Source organism: Syngnathus typhle, linkage group LG14, assembly GCF_033458585.1.
Source record: "Syngnathus typhle isolate RoL2023-S1 ecotype Sweden linkage group LG14, RoL_Styp_1.0, whole genome shotgun sequence".
Classification (NCBI taxonomy): Eukaryota; Metazoa; Chordata; class Actinopteri; order Syngnathiformes; family Syngnathidae; genus Syngnathus; species Syngnathus typhle.
The window spans coordinates 11,073,061-11,088,216 of record NC_083751.1 but is presented as its reverse complement, the minus strand read 5'-3'; the positions used below and the strand labels follow the sequence as shown (position 1 = coordinate 11,088,216).

The window sequence follows — 15,156 nt, the reverse complement described above, 5'->3', positions numbered from 1 at the left end:
TTAGTATTTTAATATTGACATATGAATTTGATGCACAATTTGTCTTCGCGGGCCACATAAAATGGTGTGGCGGGCCGTATCTGGCCCCCGGGCCTTGAGTTTGACACACTTGTGGTTTAGCGGGTCTTTTTTTCCAAACAGGCCCGGTGGTGGTTTAGGCGAACTACCCTTTCCCCAGGTCCTAGTGCCCTGGGCGTTAGATTGAAACACTCCAAAAAATCTGAACATTTTTTAGGTCACTTTAGATTGCCGATACACTCTACAGAATTTGATACACAGCTCCCAAACGCTATGGTGGTTTGTATGGACAATTCAAATTTAGAAAAAAAGGTGTTTTATAGGGATGAAATAAAACAGTATTAGGACTTTAACGGGCAATTATGTCACCATTCAATCACTTCTAATTAAAATAAATACACAAACCTGACAGCACCAAGCATTAGTGGGACAATCATTTTTATCACGATTAATTCAACTTTGTAATGCTGAAACATCACCATTCTGTTAGGTGAGGACACTGACTAACAGACAGATTGCAGCCTGCAACAGGTAGACAACAGTCTGTCACACAAAACAAGTGTCATGACTTTAAGTAATAAAACTTGCTGTATAAAGCATTAATGAACAAATAAATAAAATTGTAAAAAAGAAAAAACTGAACTGTGTGTTAGTTACAGATTGGAGAGGATTTCTTTGACTGCCTCTTTGCAGCTACTCCTGTGTTTCTAACAAAGTCTCTTATATTTTGCACATTTCCTTGGGCCAACACAGGGCCTTCTACCAGCTTACAGTGACTGCATTTAGTTTTGGTGGCCAGTCTTCCCTTGATTATGTGATCCTTGAAATGCCGCATTACAGCAGCTTCCTCTGCCTTAGACCACGGTCTCTTTGGCACACTTCTGGAACCATGTTCTTGACCAGCATTTGTCCCTGGAGAACATGAGAAAAAATTAGTGCACAAAGAGAAGCCAGTTAGAGCCATCAAATTTGAGTTCAAATAATGCCACAGTTCACAAGATATTGATGTTTACTGAGATAAAAAAAACCTCGATATTTCAATTTCACTTCAGGTTTACAGTCATCACATAACCCTAGATCAACACTTGTCCAAAATCTGCGCTGGCAGAAGTCACTCTGTGAATACAAGAATGAAAGATTGCTGTCTTGTGAAGTCAACAGAAGTACAGTGAGACCTCCTAAGGATTTGGGATGACACTTTTGTACAAGCAAAACATAACCTGTCTGTGTTTGCTCTGTTTTTCCTTCATCCCTATTATCATCTACTAATAAATTCACTGGCTTTCAGTGCATATCAGTTTATGAACGAAATCGACTTTAGTGCCGTCCATGTTTACTTCCACGTGGTACTTTTCAAATTGTATGCTGTTGCAATTGTACTTTTGTATGGTCACACCTATGGGTCACACCCAAATGTCTCTTATTAGTGTGGGCCAACACTTCAGCTAGCCTTCCTCCACAACCCTCCTCCTTAGTCTGAGGCTGCCCAGCTTTGTTAAACTGCCAATTAATTTTTTTAGTAATTCAAATCACCCACCAAACTTTAACAGCAATATAGTGCAACTGTCTGAAAAGAAAGGATCATGAAATTCACTAAGGGTAGTGTTCAAGTGACAGTTTCCACGTAGTTTATTAATTGGGATATGTTTTTTGTACAGATGTGGTACAGTTTCGCTTTGCCACCTTTTACTGAATTAAACTTAAATGCGGTAATTTCTTATTCTTTTGATTTATTATATTTCACCACCATTTTATCTTCTATTTCAAGGGTCTCCAAACACACCTGATTCAAACGATCAGTTCATCCTCACGTTCTGCAGGAGCCTGATAATTGAATCAGGTGTGTTTAATGAAGGAAACTTGGAAAACATGTAGGAATGCGGCCCCCGAGGACTGGAGTTTGAGACCCCTGTTCTATTTTATTCTATTCTTCTTAAATCTTGTCTTTCTATGTTGGTTTTATTTTATAACTGTCTGCATGCATTTATTTGTGTCATTAAAGTGCATTAAGGCACAATCAAACACTCCTTACCTTCAGAAGGAGGGGCAGTTTCATTTACCGTGGACGACACTGATGACAAAGTTCCTGCTAAACACACAATTTGGCAGAAGTAATTTTTTTTTGTCCGCAGGGAAAAATACATTTTATCAACAGAAACCAAGAGGTGAGGTACCTTACCAAAATCTGTCTCGTCATGAACTTTCTCTGTGATTGTAGATTCAGCATCTACAAGCTTCACAGTTCCAGATGTTAATGCTGTGACCTCTGTGCTGCTTTCATCAGATTCACTTTCACTAACTTCATCTCTACTTAATCCAATTTCATCTGGGAAATGGTATTAGTAAAACTCACATGAAATTTAGGGCACTCTCAGAAAATATCTACAAGCGATAACTTCTATACAAACCTTCAATTTCGATCTCATCAAGCGATTTCCCCTGCATGCTGGAAAGACGCCTTTTCTCCATTGACAAAAACAGTTTGGAGATCTTGGCTAGTTGTGTTGTGGGAACTGGTAATCTGTAGAAATCACGGTGAACGTGGATGTCGTGGCCCAGGAAGTCTGCAACCTGATCGAGTTCATTGTTTTTTAAATTAAGGGCCTGTGAGAGTGTGGCGACTTGCTTCCTGAGTTGTGTTGATCTTAGGTGCTCAGGGTGCTTTGCTCCACACTGGTTTGCATGAACACGCAAACAATCCTGTCCTCTGTAGTGGCTCATTGATTTAGGTCTTGCAAACAGGAAAACATTTGTGGCATCAACACCACATTCTGTTCTCTTACTGGCAAGTAGTGAGAGAGCATCCAAGACACTTGACAACTAATATTCAGAATCTTTTCATTGGGAGGGAAGGGGGTTATAATTTAAGGGGGACATTTAATTACAGGATAAGGAAGGCACGTACAACAAAAAAAACAACATTTTGTATTTCAATATGTGGAGTTAAGTTATGGAATACTTTGGAGGAAACGCTCAGGGAATGCTCAAACATCTATCAGTTTAAAAAAAGATATAAAGAAGAAATTATTTTTACAAGGTACAGAAATGTACCTTGATTACCAGGGGGTGCTTAGTAATTATTGATTTACGGTTCTTTGTTGGTTTTGTTGGTCTGTTTTGTTCAGGCTGTTTCTATTTTTTGTTTTTATTTTCTTTATTTCTACCATTCAGGTATTTTTGTGTTGTATTTGAGGTATGTATGTATGTTAAGTGTCTGTGTGTGAAATATACGTATGTATTAATAGTGTGTAGGTACATGTTTAGTGTCTAGCGAGCAGCAGGTGGGAGTAATTTAATACTTTGTTGGGATAACTGAGGCAAAATGATTTATGGCTGGGTATTTAGGGATTATTAAACAGGGGGTGGGATTAAATAAATTATACTTGTTCCTACTCCTTTTCAGACATGTGAATGTGACATATGGTTCTTTTGCGGCTATATCTTTATTGCTACGCTTGTAGTTTGTGTGTATGGATATGTGCATGTGTATGTGTATATGTATATATATGTATATGTATATTTTTATATGTATATATATATATGTATATGTATGAAGGTCTTTATGTGTATATATGTATATGCATGTATTTTCTCATGTCTTTTTATTGTGTACAATAAGCTTATTCTTTTTTTCACATGTTTGAAATAAATAAACGAAACGAAACAAAACACTTGGTGTGAGCAGAACTGCAACCTTTCTGCCCCTTTTTCCCATGATTTCAATTCGGCTGAAATAATTGCAGACCCTCTGTTCAGTCTTTGACAAACCCTTGGCAACATCTTCATGGAGCCTTGTGTTGTCTCTCTCATTAAAATCTTTGAGGCGCATTTTTGAAACCTCCCTAACACGTCTTCTGTTAAACACAATGATTTGTGCAAGGGTAACCTTTGCCAGTTGTTTGTTTGTTTGCCAGCCCTAGGGGTGCAAAAATGCTTCCTAGGGGGTGTGAGGATACCCTGGGGGAAATTTACAATTTTTCAGGGATAATGGTCAGGTAACCGAAAAAAGTGAAACATTCTAGAAATCAAGAAGTAATTGTGTTAATTGGCATTAGGGATAATGCTAATTAAGCCTTATAGCTGTAAAGTAAACCAATTATTATTATAATAATTATTTAGGGTTAGGGTGCGAGAACTGGTTGGTGAATTGAATGGGGTGCGAACAAGGAAAAAGGTTAAGAACCACTGTGATTAAGGATCTGAACATCTTCAGTGAAGGGCAATGTTGATGGTTTGTTGTACTTTGCATTGCTCAATGTATTCAGGGCACCGTGAGACACCACCTCAGACCACTTGGAGGTGTACAATTTCTTGAACATGTCAGTGGACTTGATCACTTCTTTATCTTCTGCCATGAGTGCACTACGATGAATGATGTCAGCGATTTTCTGTAGTGTATGTCCCAGTTTCAGTGCAAGGCTTGGTGTTAGGTATGAGTGTTTTTCTTCATCAAAACCTGAACTTTCTTTACTGCTTGCACAACTCTCTGAAAGTTAGCGGGTTGAACAGCCTCCTCAAGGTTATGTACTGAGAATTCCGTGCGCAGGCATAACAACAAACGCCCAACTTCCCGGAGCTTCTGTCACACATACTCATATTTTGTTGGGTCTTGTCCATGTTTGTTGTAGAGTGACTGGGCAAACTGAAAAATGGAGGGGTCATTTCGTACAACTGAGGATACCTCATCTTGTTTCATGACACTTAGGAGCTTCCACACTCCACTTGATATCTGCTGAAAGACTGCAAACTGAGCTACAGCCAAGCCCAGTATTTTGGTTCTCCCAAGTTCTTGATCTGAATCTTGGTTTTCTGGCTTACAGGGACATCTGCGTACATGTCTCCAAAGCTCCTTACGAATGTACATTCCTTGACAGTACATACAGTGAATAAACTTTCCTGGTGCAACTTTAGGCTTTGTTTTTCTCTGTACTTTCAGTGGTCCGGATCCACCCTGTAAAACTATTTTATTATGTTTGAAATTTCCCTTATTTCTCATTTTTTCCAATAGTATCTTGCGCGTTTGTGAGTTCGCAGGAAGGGAAAATGCATGTAGAATTTCAGCATGTGTCTTGTGTGTTTTCAAGTGGCGGGAAATTTCGCTTTGTGGGTTACCACACACAAAACAGTATTTTTTTTACACATAGTCAGATTTGTTAAATCTTTCTCCTCTGGCTTATCCATTGATGAGCCTTTTGTTGAATTAGATGTTCCAGCAGTATCAGGAACAATGTGGTCTTCAAGAGGTGGCCATTCTTTTGATGTGCTGCCCCCAGCTGGGATGCTTGTATCTGACCCATAAGATGTTCCGACATTGGGTATTACTGGTTTGACTTGAAAGTGTGTAGCTTTCGACTGACTCGGCATGAGATTTATGCTGGCATCCAAATCATCATCTTCTGACTCTGAATCGGGGACGTAACCCTTGTCATGCTCATCATCATCTGAACTTTGGTCAGGTTCTGAATTTGGAATACTGTCCTGAAGCTCATCCGCAAAACATTTAGAAGACTAATACTAAAATAATGAGAATGTAAATTAGTTGGGGATGTAGATGGATACTTTAGAGACAGTTCAAATTCAACAAACATTTAGGGGATACTTACTTGTGATGGGTGTTGGAGATCACCACTTGCAGTTCGTCTGAGGCAGGATATATGTCAGACCCTGAACAGACTGTAACACATTTTGAGCACATTAATATTAACAATACAGGTATATCTAAGATGTTCACTAGTCATAGCACTAGAGTGATCTGGAACACACATTTCAAGAGATACTTAGTCATGTTTGCACATCTAAATAGAATACAATGGTGAATTCAGTAAAACCTTAAGTAAGACCATCATTGAGCTAAAAATCGCTTCGAGGTAAGTAAGCACAACCACAATTTTGAGAAAATTAAATTAAAGGCTTTTAAGTGCACCCTATCGTGCGCAAAATACGGTAGCTTACCTCTGCATTTATAGCCAAGCCATTTCAATGAGCATACAGATCCCTCACACTGAACACACTTGTCCAAGGAGGATATTTTTGCGGGCACAAGGCGATGTTGACACTGTTGGCGAAAACGTTTCAGCAATGAGAGCAAACCAATTTAAATTCAATAAGTAACATGCACCTTTTCAAAGTTGACAAATGGATCCATTGGACTTGGATTGGTGCACTGATTCTGGTTATTTTCAGTAGCCATCTGAAATAGAGAATAAGGGCAAACAGGTGAAACATTAAGACCGTCTGAAAACCAGAAGTCAGAAATAAAACCATATACTAATAATATATTGTACATAAGTACAAGTATAAGTATGCATACACACCTATAGTACTAGTGCTGCAATCATGAATAGTATAACATTTTAAACAAATACAATGGACACGGACACGGATATCCCAACCACCTAACCTGGGGGGTGGGGCGGGGGGGGTTGTTAGTGCTGGGGGGTGTCATATTTTTTATTCTTCACACCGAGCTATTATACTGACAAACTGCACTTACGATGGATGGTCTTAAATACCATTGCCCACATTAACCATGTCACACTCACTGTGACTTTGCACGCACACACAGCACCATTAAAACATGCTGGTAGTTTTAATATTATGCCTCAAGTAACATCATTAAGCAGTATATTGACTTATTACTTCTAACTGGGTCCCCATTATCGGGTGTAACTTCATGTCGTATCTTACACATTAAATTAATTCTAAGATCAAATGCAGCTGATAATGCTACTATAAAACCCCATATTGACACACACACACACGCACACACACACACACACACACACACAAACAAACACACACACACACCGGCGACAGCTTCATAAATGCGCCATGGCAATGGCCGAATGGCAACCTGTCAAAGCCATGCGACCATTTATTATTTGTATAATTATGTCACATGAAACGAAAACTCACTGGTCATGTTTCTTTTTGAATGTGCTTAGTCTCACGTGAGCCGCCTTTCTGAAAGAGTTGGGGCAGCTTTCGCAAAACAAGCCAATTTTTTACCTGATCACGTTGTATGCTAACGACCAAAACACAAGCATGGTTTTAGAGATATTTATTTCCGCTCTCCTCGGCCTTTCTCTGCATCCTGTACGTGCGGGTTCCCGCCTGAGAGTTGGCAGTGTGTCAATGAGAAACGTCCGTTGGCGGGCGCCACAGTCAATGAGCGCGACGCTGCACAGTTATCGTTCTAATTAAGATGCCACACTTGAGTTAAACCTCAGCATTACCATTTGATGGGGAATTGATCAGGCTGTCAGAGTCAGGCAATGGGGTGGGGGAGATATAGGTGGTATGTGTGGGGGGTATCAACATAAAAGCAGAGCAGTAACAGAGAGATCTTGTTTATCACCGCTCACGTCACACTCAATTCCAATCATCAGACCGGATTGGCGGCGTCCACGTCCAATTGGACTTGCAAATACCCAAATTACTGCCATGAGTATTATTCCAACAATTTGGATTTAGATGAGGACTACTGAGTCGTCAATAGAAGGGTCAACGATGTCAGAGTGCGACTCGAGCCTCACACGTTGGATGACGCACGGAGCTGTCGATTGAACGTACGGCCGCTTGCACGCCAAGTCACGTGGCCAAAACGGACTTGCGGGCGTTTGGGTTGCTGCAGTTCAAATGTGAAATGTGTCAGCGTTTGATGACATGCAGCACAGCTGCTCGGGCGCATCTCGCCACTGCCGCATTCAAGGGCATCGATGCATATTTACTCAGCTCACTGCACACATTTAGTCACGTTGATTTCACCGATAGCTTTGCACACAGACGTCAGACCCGAGCGAGGCAGCTTTGCTTCGCTTTGCTTTTCAATTGCCAGGAAATCTTTTCTTGCTATTATTTGAAAGCAGCAAGACTGCAATCTTCTCGTTTCTCATTCTTGGTTTCGGCCTAGAAGACGGCTGCTGTTGCTTTCAATGTGATAAGAGCAACGATTCGTTGGTAGTGAAGCATGATGCTGGATTGAGGCGATTTATTTTTAATGATCATGAGAGGAAAGCCATTGCGCCTTTTCTTTGTTGAGCGGCGCCGTAAGCAACCCGACAAGCAATGGCAAGCGTTGTCGCTAACAGTCGGGACCCCGAGGCTCCTTTGTTCATTGATTACCACTGATGGCGATCATCTACATAAGAATGGCGATGTTCAAGGTTAGTTCACGCACAAATGATTTCCTGCAACCATTTCAGAGAGCTCAATCATGCATTTTCCACTCAGCGTCATAGCAAGGTCCATGGACGCTCATCTCTGCCTTCTCCCTCTCTCCTATATGGACAGGGAGAAAAGCTATCGAGGAGACATCAAATCTCGTCTCTGCGTGCGTGGAGGACCCTTTCTCCTTGCCTCGGCGTCCGCAGCTCGTTCCTTATTATTCATCATCTCAAACGAGCCTCACTGCCGACAAAGAAGCAAAAAAGAAAGACCAACCCGCCGGGCTGTCCACAGAAATTCTGAGAAGGGAATGGTTTGCCTCTGACAAATGGATAGAAACTCAGAGAGGGCTGAAAATCTCTTTCATCCATTAGTTCATTCTTTTACGTGCTACACAAACAATTTAATTTCCATGCTGACGGATAATCGTCAACCATTGGTAATCTCGATGATTCCAAAGGCAATTTAAGTTTAACAACTGTGTCTGCGCAGGAAACAAAACTGCAGACATGAAATATTTACAAGGATCGATGCTGTGCTACAATAAACGGGCATCGACTTTTACGGGCAGGCCAGACATTGTGCAGCACATTCGAGGCCCACAGGCAAAAAATCACCTCACTACAAGATTGTCCCATTACGATATGTACCAACAAAAAATTTGAGGAGCTGGAGCCGGTGTATGAGGTTCGGCTACATTGAGCGTCTAGCGTGGGTACAATCGTTTGCTGTCTGGTTCCGATCCTCTGGAGCAGGGTTGGACTCTCTGAAGTTAGCCATAGTGAACAGATGTGGGCACAGTGCCTCTATGTCAGCCTTCAACACAGTGGACCGCATCAATGAAGATGTAGTGTGTGGTAGCTCCGCCCCCCACCTCTCCGCCTTCGGGTCGTGTGCATCTCGACCTGCTCACATCGTCACCAGGACACGGATACGTTTCTCGTAACGGCAGCAATCTCACTCTGCCACCGTGTAGCTTCTGACACAGAAATATCACCTGACCCGAGTCGTTGGAAGCAACGTGATGGTCGGTGTCAAAAAGCTCTCTTCAGCTGTTCATCCCCAGCGACCCCTCCGTCAACATGTCAGCCCGCTGCCACGTTTGAAGGGAGGCTCGGGTCGGAGCAGAGGGGTGATGGAGGTTAATAGAGCGCCTCTCGCTCTCTCGGCCGGCCATAAAGGGCGCAGACAGCCGGTTAGCACTTCAGTAGCGGCTCAATCGGACGTGTCGCTTTGTGTTAAATCTCAGAGACGACAGGCAACACAAGATCCGGCTGGCGTGACGGAACACCCAGAGCACACAGTTACTCCCGCTACTGAAAACGTGACGCAAATAGACATCATCTTTGCTTGTTACTTTCTTTCGTTGGTAAATAAAATGCATGACACTCGTGTTAGAAATACAGCAGCCGGTTTCCTCCTGGCTTTAAAGGTGCCGGAATGTTGCTCCATCATGCGGAGAAAGGGAGCACCCTCAGCACTGCGTTTAATGGGGGGCGCCGGCGACACTCTGCCGGGACGCTGCGGGTCGTAGGAGGACAGACAGCAGAACACATGAATGCGACGCCGGCTGACAACTTGCAGCACACGAGGTGCCAAAACGAGGGCCGCTGACCCAACCTGACTGCCGCGACAGGACAAAAGCGAATGCTCACAAAGTGGAAAAGACATAAACGTGGCGCTGCCCCATATCAGGTGTGGCGGCCACGTCATTAGCTTGCTGTGGTGAGAATGGGACCGGAGCCCCCTGAGCCAGGACCGGAGCCCTCTGAGACGCCACCGTGCTACGCTGTTCACAATGACAAGACCAAACAAACGGTGTGTACATGTGTGAGTGTATGGTATTTGGGGTGTTGAGCGGCCGTGGCAGGCTGTCGCTTAGGATCAGATTTGACTCCTGAGCATCTAACCCCTTCCTCAACACACGGACAAACGCGCACACGTAAACTTTCATTCCAATAGAAATGGGACGTTGTGTCAATCAAAACACAACACAAATTGAGATTTTGCAAATAATTCTCTTGTTTTGAACGTGACGCCTGCAATGTTGCAAACAAGCGAGCACGCCATGCTAACGTCACGCATCAACAACACACAGAAACGCCACCGGCTACGTTGGCCCCAAGCTCATCTCGGATGGATCAGTTCAAAGAGGAACCAAAGAGGAAACATGTCACGCGATATGAGGCCACGTCTGAAAACTGTTTTTGGGGATCATGGATGTCGAGTCCTCGGACAGGAGGAAGAGGACCGTCCGGAGTGGTATTGGTGCCTCACCGACGTCCGTCTCGCCGAAGGCCGTCTCGCCAAAGGCCGCCTCGCTGACCGCCGCCTCGCCGACGGCCACCTCGCCGACAGCCGCCTCGCTGTTCCTCTTAACCCTTTCGGACAAAGTCCCATCTGATGAAGTCCCATCTGAGGAAGTCCCCGGACGTCTGCATCAACTCTACTTGGCCTCTCTTTCCTCCTTCTCTGCACTCCTCCTGGTTGTCTTTGCGTCCATGCCAGGGCATTGATCTCTGTCAGTATCGAATGTCGGAGAGACAATGCCTTTCACTCTCCATTAATAATTTACGCAGCCTGAATCATCAACAATAATTCCCACAACGCAATCACTCACCCTCACATCTTGCTCCCTCATCTCCTGGCCAATTTCAACATGATTTCCTTCCTGCCAGGTAATCAGCATGGGTGGCACACCATTGGCCGATATTTGCTTACTATGAACACAATGCCATCAAGGTGAAGCAGGTGGCTGAGAATCTTATTAGTGTCGCGTCATCACATTGAGTAGTCCAACAGTTTGCAATGAACAAAAGAACAATTCTGGACAAACACGAGCACCCGGCAGTTCCGTTGGCACATTTCTTATCAATTGACTTTGAGTTGCATTTTTTCTACGTGAAAGTTGTGGTTGTCGTTTGGAACGACGAGAAGTTACTCAAAGGGGAGACATTCTCCGCGCTGCATCATTAAACATTCATGTGACTGCGCACGACTCCGCTCGGCTTCTTATTTAAGCGTGGTCAAGCCCCGTCAATCAGGTTGTCAAAAATAAATGAGGATGGACTATGTGTCACTATCTATCGGCGCTGTTATATGGCAGCAAGGGAAGAAAGGCTTGAGGCAAATAGAGGCAAAAAGCATCTCCTAATGTACATGTCAAACGAGCCGCCAACTTTAAGTGCTTGAGTGGTATTGGCAAACAAAAAGAAACGCTCAGATTTGGGCATTTCCCTTAGTAAGAGCTATAAGACCTTATTGATATTTGGATTCTCACGGCGGTTGCTGAGGCAGCGACTTCGCAACTCTGGCCGGCTCTTCACGGCTGAGAGATGAACAGTTGGGAACCAATTGAACGGGTGGAGATGAAACCCGAACGAGGAGACGGGACATGAACGAGAGAAGGCGACCCAGGCACCACATGAAGCCGGAAACTGAAACACCTGAGATCGGTCAACATTTGCAAAAAAGGCCCATGTCACCGATTGCCGCTAAGCTCCATATTTGCTAAAGAGGAGCAAAGGCATCAGCAGCCCCTGAAAGCGGTGGTGCGGTAACGTTTGCATCCTGTGCGTGCGCCGAGGGACATCCAACACCGAAGGGGCCGACTCACCTGAGCTTCGTGCCAGTTTTCACTTCCTGCACTTATCGACACCTGCTTCCGATTGCAGCAAGAAGTGGCCACGCAGCACCGGGCTGGCCGGCCAGCCAGCCGGCTCCATCAATTATGGACGAGCGGCACGGACCACCGAGCGAGCGAGCCAGCTTTCAAAGACAAGGAAAAGTGGGAGACAGCCAACAAGCCCAAAAAGACAAGAGCCGAAGCCCATAAGTCACGCCAATGTTTTGTCGAGCAACAGAGGCAAATATTGTGAATTCAAACCTTACAAAAGTTTGTCAGTGTGACCCGCCTGAGAGATTCTCATTCTTTGGAGCTTGGCAGGACAGTCGGCATGAATAAAACATGTGGCATGAATGAGGAGGAAGCCCTCATTTGATCCATAATTGATTATCTTGATGCCAACGAGATGGCGGCAAAACACAAAGATAACAAGCGCACCTCCCGCCTGCATCGTGACCGCGGCTCGGAGCGAGCAAGAGAGAGAGAGCGCCGCGCTTCCCTCGCTTGATGTTTTGCTCTTTTAATGGTTGTCAGAATCCAGGTTCCACTTAAAGAAAGAAAGAAAGAAAGAAAGAAAGAAAGAAAGAAAGAAAGAAAGAAAGAAAGAAAGAAAGAAAGAAAGAAAGAAAGAAAGAAAGAAAGAAAGAAAGAAAGAAAGAAAGAAAGAAAGAAAGAAAGAAAGAAAGAAAGAAAGAAAGAAAGAAAGAAAGAAAGAAAGAAAGAAAGAAAGAAAGAAAGAAAGAAAGAAAGAAAGAAAAAGAAAAACAAACGAGGGGGGGGGGGACAAGAAGAGCAAAAGCGTTTGTGCTGAAGTGCTTACTGAGCATCTTGAGCAAGTTGCTGCGGTTGATCGCAGATGTTGGGCACAAGCTCAACAACATGCAAGGAAATTGAAACACCAACACTGTCATTTTGTCACAGATTGCTGCATCAAATTTGCCACCACTTTTTGAAGCGAACGCCAGGCCGTTAGCTAAAGAAGCCATTTTCTCATCTCACGGCCGCCTAAACGAAATGTCACTGACATAACGAGATCAATTTAGTTGAGACAACAAGCAAGCAGATGAAAAGTGTGATGACAAGCACACGAGTGGTGCGCAGGTGCGCACTGACAATGTTACGAGAACACCGAGATGCACACCGAGTTTGCAAACGCTTTGCTGTCCAGAGCACGACGCTGCGACAAAGCACCTTGCCACAACATGCATGAGTTCATTTGCTAGATTCGTTTGCCGCATACGCTCAAAAATGTCCATAGAATGGCTGGCAGTGAATTTAAACGATAAAAGTTGTGAAAAAATACAGTGAAGGAATTAGCGGCAAATCCCTTGAAACTCGTGCGCCTTCATGTTAATTAGGATCACAGCATATCACATCTCATTTATCTCGGCGTACAAAAATACCAGAAGGAAGGTGCCAACAAGATCAGATAAAGCAAGCTAACATTAGCACATTTAGCACGTTACCAACGTTCCCCCTCTGATATTACCGCCATGTGACCTCCCAACTTGTCTGTCATGTTTTGCATTTAGAATCAACTTGAGTGACATGCAATCACCAGTAGATGGTGGTCTTGAGATTTCACATCATTTTGTGAACCCCTTTCTGCTCAAGATGAATCGGGAGCTGCGCCAAGCTGCTCCTCATATATCACATCAGCTGCCACACAGTCAATGTGCCTTTAATTCACCTCTTAACCCCCCCCCCCCCCCCCGTGTCCCTTAAGCATATGCATGCGTGGACATTGTCAGGCATCAATTATCTCTTTTGCTGGTGGCGCTCTAATCATTTTCCTCCCTGCTTGTTTACGCACACACGCAGGTCTGTGTTTATCCCCTGGCGTAATAACGGCGGGCCACGGGGAGGACTTGTCCGCCCGCGAGGGCTCAGAGCAAAGGCAGACTAATTGCGTTAAGCGACTCCAAGGGAAGCTGATGATGGTGACCCCCGCTGCCTTTTAGAAGCCATCCGTCCAGCCGGCCCCTCATTTCGAGCGCCTGTTTTCTTTTCGGCATCTTCCGGTTCGTCACTGGCCAAAGCGTTACGACGCCTCCATCATCACCGTCTAATTACCATCATCGTTAAGCTGCCGTATACGACGCAGGCCACTCAGGAGAAGACAAACAAAGCCTTCGGCGGCTGCCTGCCGATGGCGATATGGGACGGCCCCTTCTCGCCCTTTGCCGTTTATTCCTCTGGCATTTTCATTCCAGATTTAATTGCGCATTAGTGATTAGAGAGCTCAAGCTGTCACAGCATGTGCATAAAATGCCACATCAGCGGAGACACTCGACTTTATTTGCTAATACATCAAAGCTGAATCTTGAATTTTTGCTTTCCACTCAGTAATACGTGTGAGTTTGTGTTAACTTGAATAACCTGGACATGGACGACTTGCCTTGGGTGAGATGATTGCTGAAGCTTGAGATGATATCAAGCCACTCACTGCAGCTGTTTTGGAGCAGAACGCCTTCACACCTCTAGAAAGCAAGATCTGCTCCACGTAGCTGTTAATGAATTCAGCCGCGCTCCCACGGGCCTCCCCCCCCGATGGTCGGGGTGTGACACGGCCACGCCTCCCTCTCTCCTCGCGCTGCCGCTTGCTTTTCTGGGAATTGCAGAGCACAAAGGGCCGACAACGGCTTAATTAATACTTCAGAGAATGCATTTTTTTTTCGTAGTGCGCTTCCTCCCGAGCCGAGCTGGCGGAACGGGCTGCCGACTCAAAAGCGCCATCTTTGATTTCCCGCAGACGAGACCGCAGAGATGAGACCAAGTCACACATGTGCAAGTCTCAAGTGAGTCTCAAGTCTTAACCTTCAAGTCTCAAGTGAGTCCCAAGTCATTTTTGTCTTGGGCAAGTCAAGTCAAATCCTTAAATAGGTCAAGTCAAGTCCGAGTCAAGGCCTTAAATAGGTCAAGTCAAGTCCAAGTCAAGTCACCTTATTATTGCAATTTTACCCGCAGAATCTGATCTTAGTAACGTGAAAAGACAGGATAAAAGTAACTTTAAGTAACCATCATTGTCCAATGTGTCTAACTTGTTTAAAAAACATGACAATAATTTGGATTTGCGCTGTAATTACTGATATTCAGTAAAATACACCATGGAATCAAACAAAAAAGAAATTACCTCATACAATGATTGGCAGCTCAATCTAAACAAATGAACGTCTGCCGACAGTGTCTGACACATTTGAGTTGCATCCATCCATCCATCTTCTTCCGCTTATCCGGGGTCGGGTCGCGGGGGCAGCAGCTTCAGGAGGGACTCCCAGACTTCCCTCTCCCCAGCCACTTCATCTAGCTCATCCCGGGGGATCCCCAAGCGTTCCCAGGCCAGCTGA

At 44.3% G+C, this 15,156-nt stretch overlaps 1 long non-coding RNA gene across 1 annotated transcript; it reads right to left on the bottom strand.

Moving 5' to 3' along the window:
• Positions 1 to 587: 587 nt before the first annotated feature.
• LOC133166528 (uncharacterized) lies at positions 588 to 2,339 on the bottom strand. The gene is made up of 3 exons (XR_009717817.1): positions 2,198 to 2,339; positions 2,051 to 2,107; positions 588 to 930 (listed from the first exon to the last, which is right to left on the bottom strand). It is a non-coding gene; the product is annotated as an uncharacterized LOC133166528 (long non-coding RNA).
• Positions 2,340 to 15,156: the final 12,817 nt, after the last annotated feature.